This window comes from Dermacentor variabilis, chromosome 4 (genome assembly GCF_050947875.1).
Source record: "Dermacentor variabilis isolate Ectoservices chromosome 4, ASM5094787v1, whole genome shotgun sequence".
Classification (NCBI taxonomy): Eukaryota; Metazoa; Arthropoda; class Arachnida; order Ixodida; family Ixodidae; genus Dermacentor; species Dermacentor variabilis.
The window spans coordinates 12,218,752-12,236,246 of NC_134571.1; the positions used below are offsets into that span (position 1 = coordinate 12,218,752).

General features: G+C 45.5%; 1 long non-coding RNA gene across 1 annotated transcript; it reads left to right on the forward strand.

Annotated features, from left to right (window-relative positions):
- The first annotated feature begins 5,179 nt into the window (after positions 1-5,179).
- LOC142577702 (uncharacterized) lies at positions 5,180-12,703 on the forward strand. The gene is made up of 3 exons (XR_012827051.1): positions 5,180-5,519; positions 7,022-7,158; positions 12,220-12,703. It is a non-coding gene; the product is annotated as an uncharacterized LOC142577702 (long non-coding RNA).
- Positions 12,704-17,495: the final 4,792 nt, after the last annotated feature.

Sequence of the window (17,495 nt, forward strand, 5' to 3'; positions counted from 1 at the left end):
TGCCACCGCACAGGGCGAACGGCAGCGGCAATTTCGGCTCGGGCGGTGCACATATACAGATCCGCCGCCACCGATCTGGCTCTCTGATTGCCACCGCACAGGGGTTGCATTGGAGGAGGAGCGAAGAAAGGAATTAAGTTCGAGCCGGCGCTTTGACAACCGGAGACTCGCAGGAAGAGGGGGGAGGGGGGCGGCGTGTACACCCAGCGGCAAACGATGGGGGCAGAAGCGCGCGCAGCAAGCGGACAACACGATAAAGGGAGGAGGGAAGAGATAGCAGCGACTGACTGATGCCGCTGACGCCGATAGTGAGTCAACCCCAGCTGCGGAGTTGGTTTCAGGGACAACGCCGCCGATGCCGACACAAACAATATGATACCCTCGCTTCCGCAGCGCTAAGAACCAGGTCTAGCCGTGGGAAGGTGGTCACGTATTCGTCGACGTGCCGGGGCCTACGTAAAATAACCGGCGCGTCGGCAACTGAAGAGCAGCCTATCCGCCACACAAGAACAGGGGGGGGGGGACCCTTTCCTCCTCTTTCTGCATGGCGGCGACGGTGTTCTATGCAGTCACGTTATCTTGACTCTCTAGCGGCGTCAGCGGCATCCAGCGGTATCAGTCGGTCGCTGCTAGCGCTGGGGGGATGAAAGGGGGGCGGAGCCACAGCGGCGCCACCTGCTTGTTTTCCCGAGTCTTTCAGCGCTCCGAAATGCTATACGCGCGCAGTCGCGATAGCGTTCCGCACCAAGCGCGCCTCTCTGGGGAAACATCGCGCCGCGGGCAGCCCGAGAAATCCGCTGTGTGCGCTGCGCCATCCGTGCACCCGGTGTGGTGCTGCGCCAGGGCCGCTGAGCAAGCGGCAGCGACGGCAACAACAGAGCCCGGCTTGACCCGCGTCGTTGCACGCTCGCTTTCCCCCTTTCCCTCCGCTGAAGCGGAAGCGTTCACTTGCACGGTTCACTTTCTTTTACGCGGTGGCGAAAGCTGTTCACGTGCAACCGCGCGTCATGTATAGCTTGACCCACGCTCACCGCGATACCCATTGAAACCATGCAGCGTTGTGGATTCTGGATTGACCAATCGGAACCCCATTCACCAAAATTGCTCGCGCGCTTACCTCTGCTCGTGGTTAATCACTGTTGCGACTGGCGAGAGATCTTGCGCAGGACGAGGCAAACTTGAGCTCCAGCGGCTTCGGGGATTCGGCTTGTATTAGCTGACGGCAGAGGTGCCGCAACGCTGCACCCTTTTTGGCGGCACACGATTGATGAGCTGCTGCAGCTGCTTGGCCGCAGTGCACGGGAATCGAGGGAGGGTGGAGCGCATCTCCTCATCTTCTGCACCCAATGCTCCGCGATCATCCCGCGCGCGCTTTCCGTCCGGGCTGCTTCCTGGCGAATTAACCGTGCCGCGCAGCTTGTGCTGACGGAACGCGCCCTATCTCGGATAGCGCGGCTTCTTGTTTTCTCGGTCCTTGCCCGCCGCTGTCAGTTCCCTTCTTTTCATTCTTCTCTTGACTTCTGGCGAAACAACGCGGGTTTTTCTTTTTTTAGTTTTTCTGGAGTGATCGGTACAGGGCGAGTTTCTCCCAACTCATCTTTTCTGCTACTGCTGCTCTAGGGCCTGCCTGTGCCGTTGGTGTAGGCGAGAGAATGTTTTCTTTTTTTTTTTATGGGAACGTTCGCTCTGAACAGTATTCCTTTGTCTCTTTACTATTCCGCTACCCTGAAAGGTCTGGTATCCCTCATAACCTCTCGACGTCAATAGCAACGAGCAGAAACGTGGATGAAAGAAAAAAATAACCAGCATCGCAAAATTTTACTTGCCATGCGACAAAATTATCGTTTAAGCCGTATCAGAGACGCATTCGCGGTACGGTACATGCAACGTCTCGTGCGTGCTGCTGAGGGTGTAGGGGCCCTACAATGTACAGACATGACGTAGCCAAATACAAAGCTTATATGCTTACCTTACGATGCAGGTGTGTGGGTGGGAGGGGTGTCCTATGGTTTAATCTTGCAATCGTTCCCGATTCATAGGGGACCCGCTCTGGTTGCATGGTGGTATTGCACGACGCCTGAGTGCTGTCTTGGGCGTCCGCTATCTCTGGTGTGTAGCAGCGCGCAGCACCTGAGAGATCAGAGGCAATGTCCCAGTTAGTTATAAAAACTTGCGTGGCATTTTCCTAACCGTATAATTAACTTCAGGGTAGACTGCTCATCTCCTACGCAAAGGACCTACACTCTTAAAATTTTCACACCCTTATGGGTGTAATGCGGGTGTATTAATCTTTTCACCCTTGTAAACACCCTTGAAACACCCTTTTTTAACGGAAAAGCGTGTTGAACAAGAAAACACCCTTGGAACACCCCAGTCTTTCTAATTTACACCCTAATTATAAGGGAGTAAGTGAACAAGCTTACAGTATATGATAAACGAACATTGCCAGTTAAGGCGTTGATATTGGCTATACATGAAACGCGCGCTACCTGCGCTTGAATCAGGCAGCTGGAATGATTAGATCGGGGCACCTAGGCAGCAGTGCACTGACTCCGAACAGTGGTCAAAAATGAAGTTTCCCACGAATGTTGATATCGAACGGATGACACTAACGCGCAGACTTTGCATAGCCAGATATCTGCAAGAGGATTCATGTGATCAATAGCAAAATATTTACAATGCTATCACTGAATACTTAAAGGTGTGCAACCAGTTAAACTGGGAATGGTTAGGAGTGAGGGCTAACGGTAAATAGCTCACCAACTTACGGTTTGTAGATGACATTGGTATACTCAGCAACGCTGCAGACTATTTGCAACAAACGTTTGAGGAACTTGTCGAAGAAAGTGTAAGGATGATTGAGAGTTAGTATGCAGAAGAGAAAAGTAATGTTCCGCAGTCTGGCGAGAGAACGAATGTCATGGTCGGCAGTCAGCCTCTAGAACCTGCGCAGAAATACGTTTATTGAGGTTAATTACTCGCAGGGGCCTCTGATCAAGGAAATTAACAAAAATAAAACATTAGCTGGAGAGCTTACGGCAGGCATTACTAAATCATGACCAGGGAGCTTACTGCTAACCATGGCTTTTTACCGTTACTAACGTATGGGGCCGAAACTTGGAAGTTACCAAAGAAGCTTGGGAAGACGTTGAGGACCGCGCAACGAGCGATGGAATGAAAATTATTAGGCATGATGATAATAGACTGGAAGACAGCGATGTGGATTAGAGAGCGAACGGGGATAGCTGATATTCTGGTTGACATTCAGAGGAAGAAGTCGTGCTGGGCAGACATTGCAATGCGTAAGGGAGAGAACTGCTGCTCTATTGGAGTCGCAGAATGGGTGCTAAGAGAAGGGAAGCACAGTCGAGGACGGCAGAGAATAATGTGGACGTGATGAATTTAGGAAACTTGAGGACACGTGGAACCAGTTGGCACAAGACAGGGGTATTGGAGATCGCTGGAGAAGCTTGCCTCCTGCGATGGACATCAAAATAAGCTGATGATGATGATGATGTGATAACATCCATGCCAGCTTCGCGGCATGTCATTCATGTTATGTCATGCATGCGTGTGATGCACGTTCTAATAGCTCGATTTACGTCGATCGCGCGGGGGGGGGGGGGGGGTGGCTAGTAGCGGCGTAGCCAAGTGGGGCACGCCGGGCACTTGTAACACTCACTAACAGTAAAATTTTTGCTGCTATGGCAATGGCCCCACTCCTTCCCCCTCCACGGTCAATTGGGACCCCCCCCCCCCCCTCACACGAAAAAAATTTCTGGTTACGCCACTGTGGGGAGGGGGGTGTAACATTGCTCTAGACCCCTCCCCCTAACTTGTCAACGGAAACGGGGGACGGGAGGGCAGCTGCCGCCGGGCCGCAAACCTTAAGCAGCCCAATTACCGGCTGCGTTTCCCTTTGGCCGTGAATACTGCTCTAATGCCATTACACTGTAGGATTCGTGGCGGTTCGAGGGCATGCGACAATAAAAAAACACACATACAGCCATCAGCAAGTCTTAGCTTGAGCAGATCTTTGGGAGCTGGGCAAGACTCTCACAAAAAAAAAAAAAAAGCTTGGCACCCCTCTTACAGGCATTGTCAACTCTGGGTCCCACCGCTGACTGTACATTTCCGGTAAAAAAAATCACACAGGAACTCCTCTCGGATTTGTCTGAGTGTGCGTAAGCATTGTGACTCTTCCTCAACTACACGCAGTCCATGTCGTTATCAATGTTATGAGACTTGATCCGACAAGTATAAGCGACAGCGCTGCGGCGACACGAGCTGCTCTGGTCGGCGGCGCAAGCGAAGTACTGCAGCTGGCGGGGCCAGGCGCGCTGGTGACGTTCCGTTCGTCTTGAGCCGTTATCGCTTTTTAGCCCTCCTCATCCGCGACGAACCATTATCAACCGTTCTCCGGCGGCGGCTGCTTGTGGCACGGCCGCGCGAACCGTATCTTGAAAGCGAACTGCATTGTGGACAGAGTGTGCCCACTGCTGAAAACTTCACGCGCTGTGTTCTCACCGTTTACTTCGCTTTGAAAACAGACGCGCGTACACCTATCTTGAAAGTGATCTGCGAAAAGCGCATAGTGCGGCATAAGCTGAAAGCTTCGTGAGCGCAGTGTTCTCGCCGCTTCGGTCGCGTTGAAGCGAGAGCTAGCACGAAGGTGAATTCACTCACTGCTGCGGGTTCTATTTTGAAAGATATCGTGCGGTACGGACTGACGGACGGATGGTTTTTCTTGTTGGGGAAGTATAGAAATGCTTACGTTATAAAAAAAATCGCAGGGTTCGCGAATTTCGCGATAAGAACCAACACCAACCAACTCCCCCGCCCCCCGCTAAGCGATGCCGTCTTGATCGCCCCCTCCCAACCCAGGGAAAAGGGACACTACCTTTCTATCTCAGTTGAAGAAAGGATGATGAAACGTTAACAACGACAATAACGGCATTTTCTAACGAGTTGTCTTGTGGCCTCTGAGATTTGCGCGCGAAGCTGGCGCGCGCGAACCTGAGAGGCCATAATTGGCCGCTTAATAGCATAAAAAGACAAAGATAATGCCAAACGACACAACTAAAAATTGAAACAAAGAACTGATCTTAGCTATACTGTTTGGGGGAAAGAAATAAAAATTAGACAGCCGCAACACACGCCACTAAAGCCACCACCGCCGGCATAACGCGGAACCAACAGTTGGCAACATTCATTCGCGCGTCATTGCTTCGTCCGCTTCGTCTCCGCAACGAGAGCCGCCATCTTCTCGCGCCTAACGTTTTGTATGGCTTTGTTCTCTGCAATCCGCGCACACAGCTCATCGGTGGCTGCATGTCTGCTCGGCGTCGCAATGGGGCCTGCGTCATTTTCTGGTGCTCGCGCAATCGGTGTGAAACATGTCGCATGTGAAATGTTTGATAGAAGTGCCTCACGTCCAAGTCAAGCCGCTGTACGGTGTGCGTACCGCTGTGCGCCCCGTTCTCGGAAGCGTCGACGGGTTCCCGGCATGCGTATTTCAGGTACGTGCAAATGCGTTTCGCCCTCCTATTGAGCTCCGGAGCAAAGCGTGCAGTATTGCATGTGAAAGATGCAGTGCCCGTCATCATGGTGTGAATTTCGAGCGGCAAACGAGAACTTTGGCACTTAGAGCACACCGCGGCTGCCAAGTCAGCGTGGAAATTGTTTTACGTTACCGTAATATGTTGCTGTCAGTCTAATCTGCGGCTTTTGGACAGCTAGCCCATTGACTTTTGCTTGTGGCAGCGATAGGTATATAAATGGAAGCGGTAATAATTTTCTAGAGCAGAGAGTTGTTTCGCTCGATATTTTATCGTATTCATGGCGTTATGAAAGCTAGAAAACTAACTGGCTTGATCGTGCTTAGTTCCAACTCCAAGGGGCGTAACGTTGGCGCTGTATGTGTTTGTTTTCCGTGCCGCGAGTACCACTTTCATGCTTTTGTTGCATGAGAGTGGTAGCTGCTGCATGCCGTCTGGGCAGAACACAATAAAAGCAATTTCCTCACTCATACGTATGCAATGTGACGTAGCAAAATTTCCAGCGTTTTATTCGGAGCGTAAATATCCAGTATAGTTTAGTAAGAAACTCAAATTCTGTCTTAGCTTAGTAGGCGTGAAACAAGTGAAACTCTCATTCCTTTTTGAATTGTTCGCCCAAACCGCACCGCCCGCAGATGCGTCATCGGGTAATTGACAGTAGCTTCGCTACGTGAGTTGTTTTATGCGCCAATATTGCCCGGTTAAGTATCCTGTTAATTTATGCCGACGCTCGTTCATCTTGATTTTAAGCGGTTACTATCCCCGAGTACCGGACGATGCCAAACTTGTAAGGTGTAGCAAACGCGGGAAATTCAAACTGGCGTGGCTGCAAGGTCCTGTTTTTACGTTTCCTGCATTCAAAGCCAACAGACACAGTATCACTGATTTATTTTCCATTTCTGCTGTACTTGATCAATCTAATGTGACAACTGCATTTGCTCTTTAATGTTCTCCATTTACTGTGTATTCAGCTTGGCTGCCACCCTCTCTTCAGAGGATGCCGCTGTGATAGCTCTTTCGTATAGCACATGCCTCTAGGCCCTTGTGTTTCAAGGGCTCTGGCGAGGCAGCATTGCTCCAAGTAATTTTACCATACTATATATTTTGTATTTTGCATCATTCTTCCACGATGGATTTTAATCTTAATAGTATTCGTCATTAGTCATCGCCATAATTTTATAGCACGTAGATTTTACGCACTTTACAGCGACAATTTTTAGGCCAGTTTACAGCCAAGTCACATCTTCCATAATACATCAACATTACCACTTGTCATGGCTCTCTTTGGCCAAACCTGGCCCTTGCGCCATAAAACACCACACATCATCATCATCAGCTTGGCTGCCAGAAAATGCTTGAATTTCTTTTAGTATCCAAGTGACGAAATATTTCACTGACGGCCGTGTGTGAAACACGCAAGATCACAAAACTGATAGCAAAATGATGAGATATTTCTTTTATAGCGTTTGGACTCGACTTTTGGTGAGGATGTCGATCGACCTTGGGCCTGGTGACAGCACACCCGACATCGCCAAAGTGCAGCCTATCAGTTGAGTGCCCCCGAATGGACCATCCACATCGGAAAATGAAGCAGAGCCAGGTAGGGGCAATTTTTACTTTGGAACAGAATACTGACAGCTGCCTCTTTTTTTAAGAACTAAATAACATATTTACAAACCAATCCTTTCTCTTTGTGCAGCCTACATAGAATTGTTTTTTGCTTATTATACAGACCTTCAGAAAGCAGTTCTTCTGAACCCTTTTTGCATGCACAAATAAATAAAGAGGAGTGCACTTTCTGAAGAAATTGATGCACTGAAATGTGCGTTCGACACACAGTGAGATGCAAAATAACCAACAACTTTAAAGCGGTAAAAAAAAGTTTGAAACCTGTTCTAACATCATAACCCGCCTTGGCATACGGATCCAAATATAACAGCAACAGAGGTGCATGCAGAGAAGTGTTTGTAAATGTTTGCAAGATATGTACATTGTCTAAGAAATTGTTTTTATTTACTTGGAGCTTCTTGGTGCCATGGCAGTGCAATAAAAGCTTAAAATGATGCCCTTGCTCCTAATAAAGCACCTTTAGATTTTAAAATTAAATTATGGGCTTTTACATTCCAAACCTAAAGTTTTGGGAACCTGGCTTCTTTAATGTACACCTGAATCTAAGTGCATAAGCGGTATTGCATTTTACCCTCATTGGAGGGCAGCTGCCATGGCCTAGATTGAAGCTGGGACCAGCATGACTGAGCAGCATGGCATCATAGTAAGTGGGATATAACACCAGGTCAAAATGAGAAATACTGCTTAGAACTACCAACTTCTTGGCTCACAAGCACTTTGCACTAAGTTAAAGGAGTATGGAGTACTGACAGCGACCGTTTATGTACCAATTTCTTTTTAGGCTGACTCCATTATTAGGGCGCGAAGCTTCAATTAGTCAAAACCAGCCTAAATTACAGAACCAGCTCAAAACACGCACCATGTATAGCTGGATTTGGACATGCAAATGGAGTCAATTCATGTCGCCGAAAATGGAAGTGGCAGTCACACTATTTCATGCATTTTGCCTAAAACATAGTCAATAATAATTAATCAATTTCTAAAATATTCTTTTCAAAAAGTTTTTTTCAAGCATGAAAGGAGGAGCGAAATGGTGTTCAGGTGCACGAGCGGTTAGTTGCACGGCACTTCTTGCATGTGTTCACTGGCTTCTTTCAGGCTTGAAAAAAAAAATTTGTTGCACCTACTGAGCAGTAGAAAGCTGGATTGGGAATTTTGCAGGATGCTCTACAATTTTCGCACTGACACTTTTGCTTTGAATAAAATATTTGAGCAGTTAAATAATTGTTAATAACTAATTACCTAATTAGGAAAAATGCAAGAATTGGTTTCACTTCCTCAAAACGATGGCAAACGACATTACCTTGGTGCTGTCCAGCTACGTGGCACTTGTACATATTTAAAGCTTGCACATGTCATACAGACCACCTGGTAATTCCAAGGCATATATAGAAGTGGCTAAGTTGTGTGAGCCAGCCATGTGTAGCGAATCATGAGAAACAGCCATGTTTCTTTGACTTAGGGGCATGATAAGATTTACATGCTCGACACCTTGTATGAGTGTGCCCTAGGCCTGTTCGTAGTTTAGCTGCTACATAAACAATATTTCTCCACGTGTAAGCTCATATGCATCTTTCAAGTATATTGCCTCGTGTGTCCAAAATAAACCATCTTCGCGCTTCCTTCATTTTGTCTTCATCTGTTGCTGTGCTAAATTTTTAACATGCAACTGCACAAATTTTCATCTAGTTTTCATAGTTCCTCGTTGTTTGGTGGCTTTATTTCTGAACAAGTTGTTTTCGTTAAACCCTGTTGCACACAGCAGTACACAGCATTTCTGCCTTGAGTGGGAATTTTTTTTTTCAGATTGACATTAATACACCTTGCCTGGGCAATGTAAGGCATTCTACATAACACGGCCCTGCAATAATGTTTTATATTGCATTCCAGCATCATGCAAAACTGTTTACTTACCAGATTAGAATATGTATAAGTGTTGGAAGTAGCAGAAGTGGAAGAAGCCAGCAGATAATGAGGCCAAGGAAAGCATACAGGAACATGTTTTAAGTTTTTTATATGAAGTGTAGAAATGATGAATTCTAGGTAAGTGAAAGTGGATTAAAAGATATCCACCTGTGGGTGGGGAACGGACCCATAACCTTCACATTACGCATGTGATATACTAACCACTGTGGTACTACGGCCGTGTTCGAGCGTCGACAATCTGAGGGGCCATTGTGGATGGTTGAATGCTGCCTCGGTGGCGCAGTGGTTAGTGCATCGCATGCTTAATGCAAAGGCTGTAGGTTCGTTCTCCCCCCATGCCTGGTTGTGTTTTTTTTTTACGATTTTCATTTCCCTTTATCATTTCTACATTTAAATAGAAAATTACAAATAAGTTTCCATGTGCCTTCCCTGGCATCTTCCAGCTGTGATTCAGAAAAATTTTGACCCTCAGTATCCTTTCTTCTCGTTTGGAAGAACAGGAGCTTCATTTTAAAAATAATGAATTCACCTTGTTCAGCCTCTCAATGTGGTCTCAAATCTTACCACAGCATGTGTAATACTAAGTGAAGTTTTTGTTAAGGTGATGATATAGCATGGGACCTAATTAGTAGCCTTTGTGTACAGATATATGACTAGTCTAATAAATAGGAGGATTTTAAGAAGCACTTCTAACATGGTCTGAGCATGTGTTTAAAAAAACTAATCTAGCATGATTTCAGGCATAACTGTTGCCCCTGAAAAATATTTGGATCATCTGCATTGGCATTGTTTTTAGAGAGCACCAATACTGCTTTGATAGAAGTAGCCTCGTGGAACATGAAGCATCGCTTCTTGCTGAGTCAAGGAAATATTATCTGCATATCTGAGGTGCATGTGTCATATGCTCGAATGCTGCTTAAAGGCTGCTAATAAGAAAATTACTTGACTTGCCTTCCAGAGATTGCTTCAGTAGTCTATGCTACTCGATCATAAACAATTTACCATAGTGAACATTCATCACAGTTGGCTTTGCAATGTTTATGCAAAATACCACAATTGCCTTCTAGACATGTGACTGCACTAAAACTTGGAATTAATGACCAGTAAGATTTATGGGACAGCAAAACTTAGTTTATTACTCCTGTTTCTGCCATAGTTTCTTACAGTAATTACTAGAGGGAACTCTGGTGCTGGAGTCGTACCACCATGGGAATGATGGGAAGCACATGGATTTGTCTGATATTCGTGCTTGTGAATTCAGACGTTCTTGTGGCTTCGTATATTATACGCTATATAAATCTTATTGTTGTAAATTTCAGCGCAGTCTATACTCTTCGAAGTGCAGAAGACGGCGCCAACACGCGCAATTGCTATTAATTGCAACGATTGAGCTTGTCCAGGTGGCCAAATCGAAAGGCGCCAAGCGTCCCAAGGCACTGGTATGCCCGCGATAAATTCATCAGGGCGTTGCACTCGCTTGTCGTTACATGCCTCCGTGGCTTAATGGTTTCAATATCAGACTTCTGTTCTAGAGTTCCTGTGTTTGAATCCTGTCGTCGGACGATTTTAATGTTTATTTATTTATTACACAGTATATTGTTGAAAATGACTAGTTTACAAAGTCACAAAGCCGTTTGAAGCCAAACAGACGAAGTTTAGGCAAATCCATGTACTTCCCATAATTTCCATGCTGGTACAGCCGTTCTTGTTTGATCTCCTGTGGACACTAACGTCAGAGTTCCCTCTAGTAATTATTGTATGAAACTCTTATTTCTGCACCTTGCTCGTGCAGAAGCGGCACCACACCTGCTGCGTAAACATGCACTACCTTTCGGGCAAGTGCAGGGAATGCTGTGAACTCGCCCTGTACAAAGCCTGCACTAAGTAAAACAAATCACAACATGCAGTTGCTGCCACGTTGAACTGGTGGAATGAGTAGTGAAATGCAGCACCTCCTGAACTAGTTCAGAAAGTGCAGGTTATTCAAGTGGAGATTATATAGTAACAGAAGTTGGGTGATTCTGCATTACATTCACGAAATATACTTCATGATACTTTTCCATTTATTTCCTCAGTTATTAAGAATCCCTTTTGCATTGTTGGACAAAATTACAGAATGCCAACATATTTTCTAGCATTCACTGGTAGCAAACATGTCAAAACTTGTTCTAGTTTCTGGATTGCCTCTTTAGCCGTTAACCCCCAAGTTAATTCCGGAGAAATGTACCAAATTTTTTACGTACTCAATTTTTCGGTGTCATTCTCATTCTAAAAATATATTACTTCATTGGTCTCTGGTTAGAAATAACACAAAAATAGGAGCTGCTCCTGCGGGCAGCTTTCCCTCAATGCCGACTGTAACTCATCTTTGACAATAAGAGCAGCGTAACATCGGGCAGAAAGAGTGCGACTCGTCATTGGCGATATTGGTACTGCCTCCAGTCACTAGTACAGCTTGGGATCAATGGTTAAAGGTTGCGACTTTGTTGCTGCCCAATTTTAATTCTGCAGCTGTTACACTTGGGTGTAGCGTGTGTATGTACGTGTGCATGCATTAAAATGACTGCACGCTAGAGCAAAGCAACTGTAGTGCAGAGAGGCATTAGTCATCTTTATATATTTGCTTTGTAAAGATGCACTAAGTTTATCTTTTGCAGTATAGACTTGGCGCTCATTGGCCAAAGATGCCCTTGTGCTACTAAAACCTATCAATTAATTCGCTTTCGGTCTGTGAGTTTTAATTTGTTTTTCTTGAACTGTGCAATTCCCACTCACAGGACTGCATGTCATCTGAGGTGTTCCTTTTTCAATCAAGAATGTTGAGGTTGTGTTTGTGAAACTCGATTTCTTGCTTCAAACGAGCTTGTGCAAACTGACCAAGCTGATAATTCTACCTGCTTATATATTAAGTATGTTGCGGTTATGAACCCTCATAATGAATGACACATAGTATAAAAATTTTATCTAATAAAACAATTTAATGAAATTTTTCATGTTTTTCGTCTTCATGTTCACTTCTCTACCTAGTGTCCTGTCTGCATGCCTCACATTTTTTTGCATATTAGATATCGTATAAACTTAACCATGCTTTTTTACCACAATGCAGGGGGAAAAGGTTCCGGTAACACCATGCATTCAGTATGGTGGCCCAGATGTGTATGCAAGCAACCTCCTTCATGTGGACCAAGAACTACTCTGCAGTGTCTCGCAGACTTCCATGTGAAGCCCTCAACATTCTCGTCTCAGTGGAATGGCTGCTCATCTATCTGCGTGTCCATCACCAAGACGGCCAGTTGTAAAGCTCCTGTACCCGTTTAAGAAAGCTTAATGATTTTTTTATTTAGTTTTCACGCTTGGCCGTAGAATGTTAATATTTTTGATATTTCTAACATTTTTACCTGGCACAAAGTGGTGCAATAACTTTAAACCAGTGTAATGTATTTAAGTGATGCTCACTCTAATGCCTATCTGGTTTTGTTTGTGTTTAAGAAATTTGAATGTCTGATGAGGTAACGGCATTGTAATTTGTCATCGTGGCTCGTTTCAATGAGCTGCTAGGAAATAAGACGCACAACTTATCACACGCCAGTTGTAGCATTTTTGTTGTCATGACTAAAGTATTTCAAAAGATGGAAAGTGGGGAAAAAAAGCCTCAAGGACATAATCATCCTAGGATTGTCATGTCCTTACAACTCTGCAATGACTAATGCCTCATACATCTTGGGAGCACACTGGTCGCAATGCCTACAGGTTTACTTGATAAGAGAATAGCTTGCACTCAGATTTGAGATTTGCCACGCAGTTGATGGCTGATGGCTTTTGTTTGTCGTCTTCATGTGACTACTATGTATTCAATATTCATTTAGATGTGCTGCGGTTTTTTGCAGTCACCTGTATACATATATATATATATATATATATATATATATAATGTGTGTGTTCTTCGTTTAAATACAAATTTAGTTGAGAGTTAGCGCTCGTCCTGTCTGCTTCTAGTCTGTGTCACTTCGCGCTTCAATCCAAGATCATGTTACTGTACCAACTCGCCCAACTTTCTATCCTTGTGTTAAAGACGCACTCAGACTTGTTCTTACTTATGTGACCGGTTATTTTTGTGATTTATAATAATATGCAGTGCTTTTCGAATGAAAACGTGATAGTTCGTAGTCAGGTTACTTAAACTGTTCTGCTTAAAATTTAATTGAGCAAGCCTGTGCCATTATTTGGTGCTTATGTCTTTGTATTGGTATGGTTTTATTTCCTTTTTACATTTAAAATGTGCAAACATTATTATGTAACCATTTCTCTTTAATGAAATAAATACTTTTCTTCTGACATTTCGTCACAAATTTTACAATGATTTTGTTGAATTAGGTAACCTTAGACTAGCTGATTGTTATTCTGGTAGCTCAACTTACAATGCCTGTGGAATATTCAATGCAAGCACATGGTGAAAAATAAACTAAATTATTGGGTATAAGCAGGTCACTGGCAGTAAATGGAGCATACATATATTTCAGGAAATAGTGCATGCTTATATATTGAACAGCATGCACAGCTGCACATGCTGTTTTGTTCGTAAATGCTGAAACATTATTCGGCGTGGAAGCACTTAGTTCTTTGGCTTTCAGTGCTGCCTTTAAGTCATGTGTGAAAGTACTAGTAGAAGCATCCCGTGGAGATAAATGACAACTTTAATGTATAGAGGTATAAAATGTGTGCTTAAAACGGCATAAAACTGCTTGACAGGCAAACGTATGCTTCTGTAGTACTGCACTTGTTACCGTCGCCAATCCATGCATTGCTTGCGCTCAATTGCATTCAATATGAGCTACAACAATGAGCTGTGGTGTCTTTCCCTCCTGTTCGAGCTGGTGTTGCGAAAATTCTGGACCAAGAAAAGTGGAGGTTTTTAATTATTTCTGAAATGCATGTAACCATGCCTTTGGCTGTGTGCTGTTTCCACGGGGTTATAAGTACTGGTGCACCAAGGTGCGGGAGATCCTCTGTCCTTAGTGCAGCGCGCATTGTTATTGCGCTCTGCATCCTGCTGGCAGTGTACTATCACTGCAGAGGAAGATTACGAAAAGCATGGCCTGTGTGCCTTGCTGCAATGGCGAAACCTTAAATTGTTTGCCTGAAAGGGTCGCACGTTATGCTACCGCGTGACGGACCAGAAGCGCAATATGAGGACGCCCCACAGATTCTGGCTCATACTGAACAAGGTAGTACCATAGCTAAGGCTAGGCAGCATTCACAACAGCTAGTCTGCCCATTAACTACGTGGCTGTAGTGAACGCTAAAATACTTGCAGGGATAACACCCTTTTGGAAGGGTATTGTCCATGCTACACCCATATTGAAAGGGTGGTGTCTATGTTACACCCCATATAGAAAGGGTGTTGTTTGTTTTACACCCATAGGCGAGGTGACGTCATATTAACACCCCTTCTTTTGTGGGGTGTTAATTTGCATCCCGTTGCTTGGGGTGTAGCAATACACCCAAAAAGGGTGTCACCCATGGGACAAGTCATTTACACCCTTAAGGGTGTTAAATTTCTAGAGTGTAGGTTATGAAGATGCGATTTTTGTGTGTGTGTGGGCGGCTAATGATATCGCCCACCCATCCAAGCACTCGCGTTCCAAAAACAGAAAAGGAAAGCTGTTGTAACAGTACATACATTCACGGTTGCAAAATCTTGCCTCCCACAAATGCGCGACATTTACAACGATTGCGATATGAGCGATAGCAAGCGCAATTTACGGAAATCAAAGTTAGCAGGCTAGTACTTTTTGAGACTAGTTAATGGCATAGCATCTCAGTGATAAGACTTCCAAAGTTACAGACCCCAATAAGCTCAGTAGCTTATTCCTGAACCACACATTACGGTGACGTATGCAACTAAACATTACGGGGTTTTCCGTGCCAAAACCCCGATCTGATTATGAGGCACGCCGTAGTGGGGGACTAAGGAAATTTCAACCACCTGGGGTTCTTTAAGCAGCGCCTAAACCTAAGTACACGGGTGTTTCGCATTTCACCCCCATGGCATTCACGTTGAGGTTGTGCTGCAGACGCGAGGAAAAGTGTATGTAGGAGCGAGGGCTCGGCACGCGTGCTAGCGCCGGACCGCAAGTAAAGCAGAGAGAACCCAGTGCACCTCCATTACAAGACAGGTAAGCAAATACACCTTGCGGCGATCTGGGCACGCCTTATGCTACCGTTCACAAAGAAGCCAGAGGAACGTGCATGATGGTGGAAATTATTCGTACTTCTCGCTTCAACGCACCTCGCTCACTTCTATGCCGTGAAGTCGCACTTTCTCCTCGGGCATATAATATCCCCTATTATTCTGAAGAAACAGCACAAAAACTCGACGCATAAGGAATACTTGCTTGCCTTATTTTTCGTTGTCTGCCTTGAATGTATTTTTTTAACATCGAAGCTGTTCTTGTTCGGCGTAAAATGGACCGCGTATCACAAAATTCCACCGATGCCCACCGATGGAGACACATCACGCAGCCGGTTTCGCCGCCGCGCCGATATCTGCGCATGGACCGTTATAACAGTTAGGAATGTGCATGTGCTTTATCTGCAAAAGGATATGAGAGCGTGTGCTCGGTGGCGCTCGGTCAGTTAACGCCATGGGCCGGGCTAGGAACGTTCGTACTGCCGAAGAAGAGGCTGCGCATCGCGAAGCTAGACAATTGCTGCGATGCGGGAGACACAACGGCAACGACGGGCCGATCGTACCTGCTTGGCCAGAGAGGCAGAAGCGAAGAGATGGCGACTGCGCGAAGATCGAGAATACGCAAGTCGAGAGAGAGCCAGGATCGCTGCAAAGCATCGACGATTACGCCAAGACCCTTCAGTGCGGGAGGCCGAGTACGAGCGACGCCGAGCTCGCGCTTCAACCGGGGGTGGCAACGCTCAGTTTCAACGTGAGTTCCTCTGGCTGGCATTTGGACATTCCTGCCGAGTGTGCGATAGACTGGGGTTTGACTCGAACCTATCGAAGCTCAACATGGTTCGGTCTGGTGAGAAACGTGCACAAGGCATGTGTGTGCTGCGAGACATCTTCCCGGAGGCAAGCGACCACGACGAGACGCGGCTGCGTAGGATCTGTCGAGAAACGGTCTTACGCGGGAAGGTGCCGCAGTTCAGCGTGACAAAAGTCTTCAAGTATCCACCCAAGCTAGCGGGACTACCGCATTTGAACGAGGTGGCCTTAATCGACCAACTTCGCTGTTTCAAACGTCGCGCAACCGAGTGCGAGCTTTCCCGTGTCTAGGGCATGATCAAAGCAAAGGCTGTAATAGTCACAGTGATAAACCGAGGAATCGTATCTCTTTTTCAGAAAGCGACACTGATGGCTTGCTCACAAACCACTCTTCTAATTTTGTAATTTGATAGGCCTCCACAATCTACCTTGTCATCCCTCTACGAGCACTATACAAAATAGAAGTAATTTTCAACATGGGATTGCAAGGACAATCTCGGCAATGAATGCCCAAATGGCCCGAGATAACTCTAGCGACATTATAGTGGTGCTCTTTTAGTCTTTGATTGATGTATCTGCCAGTTTGACGAACATAAGTTCTTCCACACGAAAGCGGAATGGCATAGACAACGTTATAAATGCAGGTTACAAATTGTTTGCCATGTCGAGTAGAACATGCGTTCGTGTTGTTATTCTCTGAATTATTATGTTTGCATAGCTTCTGTAGACACTCAGGGGCAGAGAAAACCACGACCACCCCTGACTTTGCCGCTATTCATCTGATATTATGTGAAACACAGTGAATGTACGGTGCCACAGCAATTTTCTTTGCTCTAGCAAGACTAATGCTCATAACTGACCCTCAGGCACCAAGCAGAATAGGAAACAGCGTAACCAACGACACGACATCAGGTCTCACATTTACAAAGAATTTGGCAGATTCTCAATGGACAAACATGCAGGAAACCTTAGGTAGTGACCACTACATCGTCGTCACAACGGTACAAGCAGGCCCAAGGAAAAGGAGTGGTAGAAAACTGAAACTTGCGGAATGGGAACTCTTTCCGCAGAATCCGACAAGAGGATGCGGAAGACACTATAACGGACATTGAGAAATGGGCAGAGAACCTACAAGAAAGCATAAACGTGCTACCAAAACTATTCCAGAGGAGGCAGGGATAGAGGAGATGGATAGGAGATTATTGCGCATGTGGGAAGCGAAAGGTAGTAAGCTGAAAAGATAGAAAAAGCAAAAACATAATCGGAAATTAAGTAAGAGAATTGCGGAATTAAACAAGGAAATCGAGATATATGCAAATAGGTTAACCCAACAAAAATGGGACAGATAGGAATGTCCAAAAGCTGGAACATTCTCCGATGCT